Here is a 13,510-nt window from a genome sequence, read left to right as displayed (position 1 = left end):
TAGAACCCTAAGCATATGTAAAAATGTGACTCCACACAGAATTCTGAGAGAGGAGCATCTTAACACAAGGCAGCTGAATAATTCTGCTTGGCTGAGCCCTCTGGTTTGCTAAATACCAATTAAATGACATTTCTATTTTCTGTTTTGTTTTGTTGTGTTGTGTTATTGTACCAGAAAAGTGCTTATGCTCCAATCAGTACCATGCTTTGATTTGCCTTTATCAAGCTGGGAGGCTTTCAAGTTACTGTCTGGGCTTTAGCCCCAGACAATACAAGGCATTTTATTCTAAAAGTCCTTTGCTCCATGTGTGTTAATTAGAGTCATTTCTTGCCAGTCTCCCGTGTTCTTCAATTCCAGTAATGTCAGTTTGGTTGCCCAAGTCCCTGGAGGTTCATGCAGCCTTCATCGGTGATTTATTTTTGTCCTAACCAGATGGCTCCAGGTTCCTGTGACTGCACAGGAGTCTTTTGGATTATCCTGTTTATCTTTTCCAGTGCTCAAGGTAAGGGTTGATCTTCATGAAGCACATTTGTCAGCAAGATAAGCCATTCACCACCACTGCTGCCTGGACACCATAACCAAAGTTACTAGATTTAATATACATTTTCATAAACTCCACCACAAAAGCTGGAAGGGGATTATTGGCTTGTTTTTTGATACAGCCAGTGGAAGGGCAGCACCTGATCAGGCTCAGCAGAGGAAAGGGACTCTACAGGGGCACCAGAGGCCCCAACTGAGCACTTCTTCACCTTTAAGGAGGCGGGCATGAAGCAAATAAGCAGAATATCTTTAATGAAACTAATAAACATGCGAAGGTAGGTGCGATGTTTAAAGAAACAATAAATCAAAACTGATACATGCAATATTTCACTGCTAGATTAAGGAATTCATCCAAAGGGAACACTTGGCTTTTATTTAAAAAATGATCTCCAGGGGCACCTGGGTGCCTTGGTCAGAAAAGCATCTGCCTTCAGCTCAGGTCAGGATCCCGGGGTCCTGGGATCGAGTCCCATGTCGGGCTCCCTGCTCAGCGGGGAGTCTGCTTCTCCCTCTCCCTCTGCTGTTCCCCCTGCTTGTGCGCTCACACACACTCTCTCTCTCTTTCTCTTGTGCACGCGCGCGTGCGCGCACACAGGCGCACACATAAAAAAAATCTTTAAAAAAAAATCTCCATACATTCCCACACAATGAAAGCTCTCTCACATCAGCCTAAAGTAAAGCTGAGTATGCTCTGGTTAGTGCTGGTTTTGAAAACTTGAAAAACGGGCAGAAAGCCACCCAATGTAAGATTCGTGGCATTTAAAGTTACACACATGGACATGTGTGGACATGCACATCAGAACACATATAATCCAGGAATTATGACTTACTATTGTTAGGGGTTTCAGTCACCAAAAATGTTTATTGTTCAAAATGTGAAGGACTCATAATGAACACAGATTGTCAGATGACTGGTTCTCATTCCTCCATCAATTTCTATTGTGGCCTATCCATGCAAGACAGAAGTCAAGTGGGCTCTGTAACAGCAGGGAGAGCTACTTGGCCTTTATCCTAGAGAAACCAAATCAAGAATTTCTGACTTTGGGGATCTGTTTAGACTAGTCTGTGCCTTTTGGTTGGCCTAGGGAACTCAAAAGCTAATAAAGTAGTATGCTTGCCCCATAAGCCAATTAGAAGCTTTTCCCTACAAAAGCCATTATGACACAGTGCTGTCCACTGAGAGTGCTATAATAAAGGCAAAAACATGCATTGAATGAATCTGGAAATACTTTCCTGATTTAATCTAGACCTTGAAAGCTAAGAAAGACAATGACAGATGAATTCTGTGTGTGTTTGGGGGTGGAAATAGGGTGGGGAGGGAGTCAGGGTACATTCAGAGTTAACAAAAGTAGAAGCCAAGAAGAGCAAGGAATGTTTATGAAAGGGGGAGCAAAGTGGGTGTTTTGCAACATGGTTGCAAGAGGGGATGTGAGAGAATGAAGAACAGAAAGGCAATGTTAGGGGTGTGTAGGTGGCTCAGTCAGTTAAGTGTCTGACTCCTGGTTTTGGCTCAGGTGATGATCTCAGGGTCGTGGGATTGAGCCCCACATTGGGCTCCGCACTCAGTGGGCTCTGCTTGAGATTCTCTCTGGCGCGCTCTCTCCCTCTGCTTGTCACCCACCCCCCCAAGTAAAAAAAAATCTTAAAAAAGGCAATGTCAGAAAACAAAAAGGCAATGTCAATGATAGAGACCTGAAATCCCAACGATAGTGGCTACTACAAATTTCCTGCTTTATTTTTGCTAAGTGCTTTTCACCAAATATCACAATTAAAGCACACAACTCTCTGAAGTAGATATTGTAATTCTTATTTTACAGGTGAGAAAACTGAGGCCCGAAGAGTTTATATCACTCAAAGTTTCAATCTGGGGTATTGACCTGTAACACATCATGTTGAGGAACTCTGTTGGGCACCAGAGGAGCTAAGATGTAGGGTTCTGATGACCAGGTCAGTCTGACTCTGTTGCTGCACACCTTCATGCCTTCTTGCATTAAGTACCCTCATCCTCCTTTGCCTTCCCACAGTTTATTCATATTAAGTTCTACCATGGCCATATTTTTTTTAAAAAAGATTTTATTTATTTATTCATGAGAGACACACAGATATATAGAGAGAGGCAGAGACACAGGCAGAGGGAGAAGCAGGCTCCATGCAGGGAGCCCAACATGGGACTCGATCCCAGGTCTCCAGGATCATGCCATGGGCTGAAGGCAGCACTAAACTGCTGAGCCACCCGGGGATCCCCATGGCCCTATTTTTTTAAAGCATTGTATTAATGTATTTATTTGAGAGAGAGCAGAGCAAAAGAAAGCAGGGGGTACGGAGGGGGGTGAGGAAGAAGCAGGATCCCTTTGATCAGGGAGCCCAATGCAGGACTCCCTCCCAGGACCCCCGGGATCATGACCCAAGCCAACTGTAGATGCTTAACCCACTGAGCCATCCAGGCATCCCTACCTGTAACATTTCTTGAGTGCCTGGTTAGAACACCTTCATCATCAGCTTCACCTGGGAAGGCAGCTTTTCTGCATATGTACAGGATGCGCTCTTGGGCACTGGCACTTTTGTGACCTCACTTAATTTTCTCTAGGTGTGTATTGTACATTCCCATTTTTTTAATAAGGAAACTGGGGCCCATAGAAGTTAGGTTAACATGTGTCAAAGTGTTAGAGTAAACAGGTACTTAGATTTTTAAGAAATAGTTTATTTATTTATTTATTTATTGACTGACACTGAAAAAAAATTTCCAAGGTATATTGTTAAGTGACATAAGCAAGTTTCAAAGTATTATGCAAACTTTATGTAAAGGTGTGTTTATATTTGTACACATCTAGAATACCTCAAAAAGGAAATACAAGATACTAGTAACATTGGTTGCCTCTATGAAGGGAAGGGAAACAGGTGGCCAGGGCATGGTGTGGGAGGGGTATGATTTGGATAGGGAAAGACAGTGGCGTTTTGTTTTAAAAGCCTCTGATGGGGGGGATCCCTGGGTGGCTCAGCGGTTTGGTGCCTGCCTTTGGCCCAGGGTGCGATCCTGGAGTCCTCGGATCGAGTCCCGTGTTGGGCTCCTGGCATGGAGCCTGTTTTTCCCCTCTGCCTGTGTCTCTGCCCCTCTCTGTCTCTCTGTCTCTGTCTCTGTCTCTCTCTCTCTCTCTGTGTGTCTATCATGAATAAATAAATAAATCTTTTTAAAAAAAGAATGAAAAGCCTCTGGTGGGGGGCAGCAGCCCGGGTGGCTCAGCGGTTTAGCACTGCCTTTAGCACAGGGTGTGATCCTAGAGACCCGGAATCGAGTCCCACGTCGGGCTCCCTGCATGGAGCCTGCTTCTCCCTCTGCCTGTGTCTCTGCCTCTCTCTCTCCCTCTCTCTCTCTCTCTCTCTGTCTCTCAGTCTCTCATGAATAAATAAATAAATAAAATCTTTTTAAAAAAAAAAGCCTCTGGTGGGGCACCTGGGTGTCAGTCTGTTAAGCATCTGACTTCGGATCAGGTCATGATCTCAAGATCCTGGGATTCAGCCCCATGTCAGGCTCCCTGTTGAGTGGAGAGTCTGCTTGTCCCTCCCCTCTGCCCTTTTCCCCACTTGTTCTTTCTCTCTCTCAAATAAATACATAAAATCTTAAAAAAAAAAAAGATTTTATTGGGATACCTGGGTGGCTTAGCAGTTCAGCATCTACCTTCAGCTCAGGGCATGATCCCCATGTCCAGGGATCAGGTCCGGGGATTGAGTCCCACACTGGGTTCCCTGCGGGGAGCTTGCCTCTCCCTCTGCTTGTGTCTCTGCCTCTCTCTGTGTGTCTCTTATGAATAATTAAATAAAAAAATAATTAAATAAAAAAGATTTTATGTATTAGAGAGGGAGTAAGCATGAGCAGGGGAGGGTGGGGGAAGGGAGAGGGAGATGGAGAGAATCTCAAGTAGACAACACATTGAGCACAGAGCCTAATGCTCTGATCTTATGACCTTGAGATCATGACCTAAGCTGAAACCAAGAGTTGGACACTCAAATGACTGAACCACCCAGGTGCCCCAGTTAGTTAGGTTTTAACAGGATGCCTGGAGGCCAGCAAACAGAAAGTCATGGCTTGCTATGGGAAAATTGTGGAGGCCGAGAAAATTAAGGCCATTCCACTTTAAGTTCAGCGTTATCACAAGTACAGCCATCCCAGGCCCCTGTGAATAAGAGCTGAACTTTACCTTACTTCAGTTACAGGAAGAAAACAGCTTACAGCTTAACGTCCTAGAAAGCACCATCTTAGAATAAAAACAGAGCCCAAGCCAAGGGCAGGAAGCCCCTATTAGAATGAGAACAGAGCTCAATGCCCTTGAAGGCCCCATATCAGAATGTAAACAGAACTTGAGGAATTGCTCCACCCCTTCGGGAGGTCCCCTAGACCAGTCCTTAAAACTAAGCTGAAACCCACCTCGGGGTCCAGGTCCCTGCTCTGCTGTGTCGGGTATACTTGGACCCAAGCTCGAGCTTGTAAATAAACCCTCGTGTGTTTGCATCGGTGTCGGCTCCTTGGTGGTTTCTCGGATTCGCAATCTTGGGCACAACAAAATTAGAGACGTGTCCTGGCAGCACTCCAAAAACAAAGCAACAGGAAGTTGGATCGAACCAGACAGGCGCATGACAAAGGAAGCCAGACACCCTGACCACGTAAGGGAGAAAAGGCATGAAACCTGCTCCCAAGAAATCCCATTCTCAAGTAATAAATATTCTACCTCTAGTTAACAACTGTAGATAAAAGATAAAGACTCAAAACCCCAGGGAGCCCAGCTTCTCCCTGGAGCTCACCTGCTCTCACATCATGAGAGTATATTCTCTCTTTAATAAGCTTGCACGGCCGCGGCTTGGGCCGTGTCGGCCACCGAGCGGGCGCTCCCCGGGACGTGGCGGGCTGCGTGGCCCGGCGGGCCCTGGCCGTGGGCAGCCGCTGGTGGGCCGAGGCCACTCTGTGTGGCAGGTGGAGCTGGGGCCTTCCTGCCAGCGGCGACAGCGACGACGCGGAGGCACCTCTCGTCCCGAAACCGACCAGAGGGCAAAGTTTTGGAGACGGTTGGTGTATTTGAGGTGCCAAAACAGAATGGAAAATATGAGACCGGGCAGCTCTTTCTTCATAGTGTTTTTGGCTACCGAGGTGTCATCCTGTTTCCCTGGCAGGCCAGACTATATGACCGGGATGTGGCTTCTGCAGCTCCAGAGAAAGCAGAGAATCCTGCTGGCCATGGCTCTAAGGAGGTGAAAGGCAAAACTCACACTTACTATCAGGTGCTGATTGATGCCCGAGACTGTCCACATATATCTCAGAGATCTCAGACAGAAGCTGTGACTTTCTTGGCTAACCATGATGACAGCCGGGCCCTTTACGCCATCCCAGGCCTGGACTATGTCAGCCGCGAAGACATCCTCCCCTATACCTCTACCGATCAGGTTCCCATCCAGCATGAGCTGTTTGAAAGATTTCTTCTGTATGACCAGACAAAAGCACCCCCTTTTGTGGCCCAGGAGACGCTACGGGCCTGGCAAGAGAAGAACCACCCCTGGCTGGAGCTCTCTGATGTTCACCGGGAGACAACAGAGAACATTCGTGTCACTGTCATCCCCTTCTACATGGGCATGAGGGAAGCCCAGAATTCCCATGTCTACTGGTGGCACTACTGTATCCGCTTAGAGAACCTCGATAGTGATGTGGTGCAGCTCCGGGAGCGACACTGGAGGATATTCAGTTTATCTGGCACCTTGGAGACAATGAGAGGCCGAGGGGTGGTGGGCAGGGAACCAGTGTTATCCAAGGAGCAGCCCGCATTCCAGTTCAGCAGCCACGTCTCCCTGCAAGCTTCCAGCGGGTACATGTGGGGCACATTCCGCTTTGAGAGGCCTGATGGCTCCCACTTTGATGTTCGGATCCCTCCCTTCTCCCTGGAAAGCAATAAAGATGAGAAAACACCACCTTCAGGCCTTCACTGGTAGGCTAGCTGAGGCCTGAGTGCCTAGGCTCAGCCCCTGAAGAACAGCTCTCATCCCACAATTGCTGCAGAACTCTCTCTCCACCATGGGCCACAGTGGGTCTTTTTATCATTTGCGCCGTTTGATTGTGGGGTTCTTTTTCAGTGCGTGGGTGTAATCTTTTTCTCCAGAAGACCTGTGTAGGACTCCTCCAAGGCTGGCCTCCCCTGTAAGCCCTGGCTACACTGTGTTCCAGTAAAGCTTTCCACCAGGAATTCTATGTTCAGCTGCCACAGGCCTGGGGTATCCTGGCTTGTCACACAAGTTGTTTGGAATATGAGGTTTGGTCAATAAACCAGTGCACACTTGGCCACCCTTGCCATTTCTGCCCCCCGGGGTCTCAGGCTCCCTTTTTGGTGTAGTTGGGGCCCTTGGTTGCTTTCCTTTGCTGCCTTTCCAAGGAAACTGCCCCATCTACTAGAGTATGTATCTGTTTCTTTCTCTACTGAGGCTGGGGCTTGGCTGGATGTCTCCTGGGGTCATCATGCCTCTCAGCCAGTGGGTTGGAGGCTAGACTGGACTCGTTCTTTATCCTCTGCTAAGTGCAGAGCAGGAGGCCAGCAGCAGGCTCAGGCTCTCAGCACTGGCTAACCATTGACATCGTTGGCCTCACTGGGCCTGGGAAGGAGTGAGGCAAGCCCTTCAAGTTCCCTGGAATAGCTTGCCAACCCTGAGCCTGTCAGGCCTCCACACCGCAAATGCAGAAACTCAGCCAAGGAGCTTTAGTTATGTATGGACGGTGACTGAGCCAAGCTACTTTCTGAGCTGCTCGCAGATCTCCAAGAGCCAGAGATGAAATGTGCTGCATTTTCCCGAGTCTTAGGATTCCTGCTTCCCTACCACCATAGTGATTGTTAAAGAGGTCATTTTATTCTCAGTTCCAGCTCTCAAAAAAAAAAAAAAAATAAGCTTGCCCATTTGTACTACACAGCCACTATGTCTGATCTTTCCTGAATTCTTTCTTGCAACAAGACCAAGAGCGTTTGGTACCATCTCAGGGATGGCCTGGGTGGAGGCCACAGGGCCTGGAGATCTCCCCAGTCCACCTGGCAACAAAAGAATAACCCAAAGGCATATTGTTAATTATTATTACACTAATTTGCTTGAAACAAAACACTAATAATAGGTTGATTTTACCTTACTATGGATTTATCTACTAGAAAGATGAGAGGAAAGAAGGGAAACCAAAGCCGTATTTGGAAATGGTGAACGTTGTTTTCCTCTTGTTGGGTAAGCTGGCCACCAGCAAAAGTTGGGTGTTCTGCTCTTGGGCAGCCAGACTGGGTCCTCAGGGAAAATCAGTGTAGATGTTTATGGATTACCAGAGGATCCTGGGAATTTAACTCCAAGCAATGTGTGACAGGCTATGTCTGTGCTACATTTGTCAGTGTCTTCTCCATCTCAGCTCTGCTAGCCCTATACCATCAACTTTCCCAGAATTTTTCAACTACCCTAATCAGTCACTCAGCACTCAGCCAGGTTGACCATGAGGGCTGCAGGTTCCTTCTGATGCCGATCATGAATTAACTGTTGCTTTGGGATCATGGCTATGCAGCATCATTTAAGAACCTGGATGTTAGATGGTGAAGGAGAGCAAAAAGCCTAAGAACAATCATAATAATAAGAAATGTTGGAATCCACTGTATGTCCAATTTATTAGTTTGCCTAAGTCCAACCTGGAGAGCAATTCACAAGAATTAGTTTGGTCAATATTAGTTAAGCAAATGGCTTTTTAGTTAACTGATTGCTCTTCTTCTCCTAAGGTATTTATTGGGTACAATAAGATGTGTTATCCATTGCCCAGATTCCACTTTGGCTGGTGAGCAAATAAAACTTCTATCTGATAAATTTATGCTCATCTATTATATTTCTAATGCTTGAGCTGTTTCTTTCGCTGTTTGAGCCAGAGTCTGAGATAAATTATGGATAAAATGATCTAGTTCAGGAACTCCTAGCCAGAGCATAAATCCTTGCACTAATCAGTGAAATAATGTCTTCGGTATCTCCTGGTAAGGGAATTTGTCAAAATATTAATAAAATGAGAGCACAAGGAAGTTCAGTTTTGAATGCTTGGGAAAGCTGAATGAGTATACTCAATGTGTAGGCATATTTTAATATGGCAAGCACAGGAAATCCATCTGATTATACCCAAAGAACATCCCAAGGGATTTATGGTAGGTCTACTCTTGGTCTCTCTCCTGGGAGTAAACCTGAAGAGGGAATTTATGGAAGCCTTATTTACCAGAAGTTGTTGCTTTGAGTCAGATGATGGAAGCTCTGAGGGAATTTCTTTCTACATCTCTTGATTCTTAGTTGTCTTCAGCTCAAAATAATTTTTATGCCAGAGCGGCAGATTTTGGGGTAGCATATTAATCTCCTTTAGTGTTGTTTGAAATTTTGTGATTTGGGCTGAAGGGTAGCAGAACATGGCACCCTAAAATATACCTTTTTGGCATGCAGATTATTTTGAGCTGTGGTTTTTTTTTTTTTTTTTTTTTTTTTTTTTTTTTTAGGAAAAGAAGACACAGGAGAATTTCTGAAAACAGAGTCAGAGTAACTTTCTTTATAAGGGTAATTTACATTTGTAAGGGAAATCTCCATTTGTTAGGGTGTCTCCCTCTTTGTACCAGGAAGGGCAGGATGCTTTATTTTCAAGAAACTCTCATCAATAGAGAATATATCTGACTTACAACTGTATAACAACCTTACTAGTAACTTTCCATAACTGCTCCTCGCCAACATTTCTTTTGTCATTAGCTGAAGATGGGATTTAAGCTGGTGGCTTGGACCATTCTGGGGAGTTTTACTATTTTTCTGGGTATCTCCCATGTATACGTGAGGTATACATATTATTAAACTTCTGTTTGTTTTTCTTTTGTTTGTCTTTTATTACAGGGAAGTCTCAGCCAAGAATCTAGAATGGTAGAGGGAAAATTATTTTTCCTCCCCTACAGAGCTATTGAATAAAACTCACTTGAAATTGTGGAATTTTTTTTTTTTAAAGTAGGCTCCATGCCCAGCATGGAGCCCAATGCGGAGCTTTAACTCACAACCCTGAGATCAAGCCGGGAATTGAGACCAAGTCAGCCACTTAACATACTGAGCCACCCAGGAGCCCCATTCAAATGGTTTTTGAGCTAGGGGTTCTGAGCTCTGCCTTTCTTTACAGCTTTTCCTGGGATATAATGACAAGGCAAGATTTGGCCATATTTCTGGGGTGAAATTTCCTCATCAATATTTTTGTAAAGTTTGAACCACTTTATCTTTACCATTGTGAATAATTTCACAGAGAAAACATTAAACATCTGGAGATGGTCTCTGGGGACATGAAGCAGCCATCTTGGCAACACAAATGCCCATCATTGTGATGAGGGATAGAAGCAGAAAAATGTTCACTTTTAGTCCAGAAGGTTGACCTATAGTCTGCATAGTTTCGATAAGGATCAAATACGTGCTGGCCCCCACATTCTTAAAGGATCTCATGACTGCCTATAAATGTCACTGATATAAAAAAATAAATAAATAAATGTCACTGATCGTTAATATCGAACTGAATGATCAGCAGCAGAGAAATCTTGCGAAAGTAGTTTTACCAGTAGAAATATGAAGAAAACATTTATGATCTAATACTCCCTGCACGTCACCTCCCCCTTGAACATAAAGTGTATAACCACCAGCTTCATACAGCAAAAATGCAGCTCTTTATGTGTATGGGTCCTGGCCCTGTGCCACTTAAATACACTTTCTAAGTTGCACCATGAAACATCTCAAGAATTCTTTCTTGACCATCGCGCTCTGTGGAGGCCAAGAAAAATTAAGACCATTGCCTTTGTCAACAGGGGCCCAGGACCCATGATTGGGTCCTGCAAAGTATCCTTTGAAAAAGGGGGGAATGTGGGACCCAGGAAATCTAACAAAAATCCCCTACCCCTGGACAAGCAGAGCAGGACTAACTCCATTTTGTGCTACACCCGCCATCTCATGTAAAACCTCCCACAAGACTTGCCTGTTGTTTAAGGCACTCCCTCACCCTAGTTTAGCTATTAAGCACACCCTTATCAGAAACCAGCACACTTAGGAATGCGGGACCTCTGACCTTTAACCAGCCAAGGAATGAATACCCCTCTTTTGCCCGCCAAACCTGCGCGCCAATTCTAACCAGAATAATAGGCTAGTTCAAATGGTCACTATAGAGTGAATCGTGATTCAATTGGCCACCTGCGTGTGGACCAACATGACTGTGCAACTTTCTGCGTATGTTACAATCTCATTGGCCACTGATCCCTGTAATACTGCTGTGCTTCTTAGTCTCGGGGTCCAAGGCCCTGCTCTGCTGTATGGAGTATACTTGGACCCAAGCTCGAGCTTGTAAGTAAACCCTCATGTGTTTGCATTGGTGTCTGCTCCTTGGTGATTTCTCGGATTCACAATCTTGGGCACAACAGCTCAATGATCCCACAACAATTGTACGTGTGACAGTCTTGAGATGGCTGCTATTTCATTTCTTCCGAGGTGGAAGATGATCATATTTGAATGAGCTTTTCAGGATTCATGAAGTATCATTGAGCAAGGCCCTTCCCCTTGTCTGACAGTTATCCCTGCTTCAAAGTCTCAGCCCTAGGGGTAGCATAAGCTCCATTAACATGGGACACAGGTGTAGGCATGTTTTCTAAATATGCCCGCACAATCTTATGCCCTCATTAGTTGCTCCGAGAGCCAGTATAAACTGGATAGTGTCTTGGGCTCCTTCTCTCAGGTTAGGAATACAGGGTCTTGCTTACTTTTGAAACAGCACTGGGAGTTTTTACCATTGATTTATGGTCTCTGATATAGTTAGGCTATAGGCTTGTAAGTTTTGCATTCTCTTTATTCCTTTAAAATCCTTAACTACTGCGATTTTGCATTTCTTTGTAATTCTGACACCTCCTAGGGAGTTCTGCAAGAAGTGTGCTTGGACAGATAGGGCATAGATCTAGGAAAAGAGCTGGGGTCCCCAAATGACTTTTTTTTGTGTCACAAAAGCCCTCATCTTTCTTCTCCTGGAGACCCCTAACTCTTTCTATTTTCAACAGCCTTATGCTAAGCCCCTGATTTTTGAGCAAGTTTGCTTTCATGGGAGGAGCTCAGCCCAGTTAGAAATGCCTGAAGTTGAGCTTGCTATTAGGCCTGCTCAGAGGAAGAAAAGGGCTACTATCATGAAGCCCAAAGCGGGGGGGTGGGGTGGGGTGGGGGGGTGGGGGGGGTGGGGGGGGTGGCTCTAGACATTGGCCTTAGACAATTCATCAGTGGCTGAGGTCTAGCAATAGTACCTGGCTGCAAGATAGGTCTTCAGCAGTTGTTTTTTTCCTGAAGACCAGTGTTCCTTCCAATGTTCTAATCATTAGAATGGAATGCGAGTAAATTGGCAGGCGTTGATATAATGATAATTTTAACCAAACAATAATTTGGTTGTATTCTTTGTTTTTCAGTAATACCAAATCTATCTAGCATTCTTATAAATGGAGGATATGCCATATATACAAATACTTCACATATATGAACTACATATACCAACAATATATTATACCTTGTCCTACATTTAGCAGAGCATGGTTTCTTTAAAGATTTTTAAAATTTATTCATTCGAAAGAGAGAGACAGAGCACAAGCAGAGGGAGAAGCAGAGGCAGACTCCCCACTGAGTGTGGGGCTTGATCCCAGTGATGTGGGAAACGAAGGCAGAAGAAAAATTATTAAATTGCCTTAATATTCACAGCCCACTGTCAAGTTCTTGAAACAGGCAGTGACATTCCTCTAAGGATTCAACTGCCTCAGTGTTAATACTTTGCTAAGGGTAAAAGGCAATCTTAGCCCAATTCCCAGGATCCTGTAAATTTTTTAACATATAAAAACTCCTTGAGAAATTTTCTTTATCTCTAACCCCTTCAAGATATGTGTTGGGGGATCCCTGGGTGGCGCAGCGGTTTGGCGCCTGCCTTTGGCCCAGGGCGCGATCCTGGAGACCCGGGATCGAATCCCACGTCGGGCTCCCGGTGCATGGAGCCTGCTTCTCCCTCTGCCTATGTCTCTGCCTCTCTCTCTCTCTCTCTGTGACTATCATAAATAAATAAGAATTAAAAAAAAAAAAGATATGTGTTGGCAATCATTTCCCAAGCATAAGACCCACCAATATACATCTGAGAGGGTGTCATTACTCCGGTTTTATTAGATGTAATGAAAGACCTTTTCCCAACATCAGCTAGCCCCTCAAGGTCCTGGGAACCTTGCTTCCAAATTCCTTAGAGACTTACGCTCTCTCTAACCTCCATCCAATTTTAAAGTATATAATAGGTCACTCCTCATGACCCCAGAGCAGCTCTTTGTGCCCATGGATCCAGTCCCCGTGCTTTAATAAAATCACCTTTTTGCACCAAAGACGTCTCAAGAATTTTTTCTTGGCCATTGGCTTTGAATCCTAATGTCTTTTCCTACATCACCAGGACACTGAGATCATGACCTGAGCTGAAGGCAGACACTTAACCATCTGAGCCACCCAGGCACCCCTAGCAGAGAATGTTATATACATAGGTCGAAACTCTTTTCTATAGATACCTATTTTTCAAAATTGAACTGCGGTTCAGTTTATTTGATTTACTCCTTTTCAAAATCTCTTCCCTCTGTTACTCTGCAGCTATTCCTTACCCTTCTGTCATCATGCCTGTTTCTAAGAACACTTTTAGGTCATTGCTCCTAATGTGCTGTAGGAAGGAACTAGACAAACAAGCTTGCTAGTAAGTGGTGTGTATGGGGAGGAATTCCAAATCTGAATGAGGGCCCATGGCAATGAAACAGTTCAGCTTTAGAGCATGGGCTGTGTTAATGGATATTTTTGAGATCCATTGCTTTACTTGGAGGTTTCCTGCCTTCCACTTTTGTGGAAGTGGCTGTCAGATTGACACCTCAGGACATCACCACAAACATTA

At 44.9% G+C, this 13,510-nt stretch overlaps 1 pseudogene; it reads left to right on the top strand.

Annotated features, from left to right (window-relative positions):
- Positions 1-765: 765 nt before the first annotated feature.
- On the top strand, positions 766-6,858 carry LOC140628528 (polymerase delta-interacting protein 2 pseudogene; annotated as a pseudogene).
- The last annotated feature ends 6,652 nt before the right edge of the window (positions 6,859-13,510 follow it).

This window comes from Canis lupus, chromosome X, assembly GCF_048164855.1.
Source record: "Canis lupus baileyi chromosome X, mCanLup2.hap1, whole genome shotgun sequence".
NCBI lineage: Eukaryota > Metazoa > Chordata > Mammalia > Carnivora > Canidae > Canis > Canis lupus.
This window is presented reverse-complemented; position numbering and strand designations above follow the sequence as displayed.